Genomic DNA, 1317 nt, shown 5'->3' on the forward strand with positions numbered 1-1317 from the left:
GTGTGTGTGTGTAGGAGGGACGTCGCGGGCCAGTGGGATGCTCCTCCATTACAAACCGATGGGCTCCCAGGATGCCCAGCAGCTACAGATGGAGGCTGCAGAAGACAAGAAGGTGGCATCGCTGTGGCTCGCTGCAATGCACAAGGTACAGGAAACCTCACATGAATATRGAATTAATATTTATCTGCTACCTCTGCGCCAGTCATGCCGCAGTAATGACATTCAGGTCAGGACTTTAACTAGGCCACTAGAAAGTCTTTGTTTTGTTTTTCTGAAGCCATTCAGAGGTGAAATCTATTTAGCTTGTTTTTTGTTGACAGTAGTTTCTTTACACAGGTCCATGTCTGTTTGGATTTTTTTTTCCAAACACAAACTGCATTTTTTGTGTTTATATTTCTCTGATATATCCGCATTATTTGTGTATTTTTTGTTGTCGTACATGCTGCAGTTAATACATCAGCCAACGATGTGCACAGAGCACTTCAAAAGCATGAAGAGTTAAACTTGTAACAGTGCTGAGTATTTTATCAAGAAACACTGACGCGGTTACAAATGTCAGAAATGAAAACGTAAAGTCTCCATTACTAAAGGGAAGGTGTTGTCTTGACAACAGGCGGCCAAGCTGCTGCACGAAGCTCGAGACCAGTGACAGCCAGGGGGAACGGAGGCAGCACACACCCAAGTGTTTTCCAGCCGAGTCGGATTCAGATCGGGTTTGCTCTCATCACCGCAGATTCACTTTATCCATCTGATCTCTTATCGGTTCTTTATGCCAGCTCGTCATTGTCTTTTTTTTTTTTTTTTATTTCACCCCCCCGTCCCCAAGAAATCTTTCTAAAAGGAGAAAAAGAGCACTGCACTCACCTCTATAAGCAATACTCTGTACATGTGCGTTTTCTTTCCTTTCAACGCTCCAGTCTGGTTTCACTCACTAACTGGGCCGTGCAGATTAAACATTTTTACAGAGCGTCGAGGCTTGCTGATGTTGGAGGCTTTAATATTAATTCAGAAATGTTGCTCTGTATTCTTATGAAGGTTGTGCAACACACTTTTTACACAGAGAAATAACASTCGGTTCAGTGCACAGGGATTTTAAACGCTGCYGTTTGTGCAGGGATGACAGAATCAAGTCGTATCTTCAGCAGATCTTCCAGTTCCAGACTCTTTCTAAGCACATTAAAGRAAACGTGCAGATTAACTTGTGACACAAGGTTGAGAAGCAGATATTTTTGTTTTTCTTGACATTAAGAAGCTGTAGTTGTTCTCTGAATTACTTTGAAAACAAATAAGAACTGGATCTTCTGTTCTACTTTACAT

At 42.1% G+C, this 1317-nt stretch overlaps 1 long non-coding RNA gene across 1 annotated transcript; it reads left to right on the forward strand.

The window, feature by feature from the left end:
- The first annotated feature begins 6 nt into the window (after positions 1-6).
- Positions 7-1040, forward strand: LOC103461582 (uncharacterized). The gene is made up of 2 exons (XR_533150.2): positions 7-145; positions 614-1040. It is a non-coding gene; the product is annotated as an uncharacterized LOC103461582 (long non-coding RNA).
- Positions 1041-1317: the final 277 nt, after the last annotated feature.

Source organism: Poecilia reticulata, unplaced genomic scaffold (genome assembly GCF_000633615.1).
Source record: "Poecilia reticulata strain Guanapo unplaced genomic scaffold, Guppy_female_1.0+MT scaffold_2524, whole genome shotgun sequence".
Lineage (NCBI taxonomy): Eukaryota > Metazoa > Chordata > Actinopteri > Cyprinodontiformes > Poeciliidae > Poecilia > Poecilia reticulata.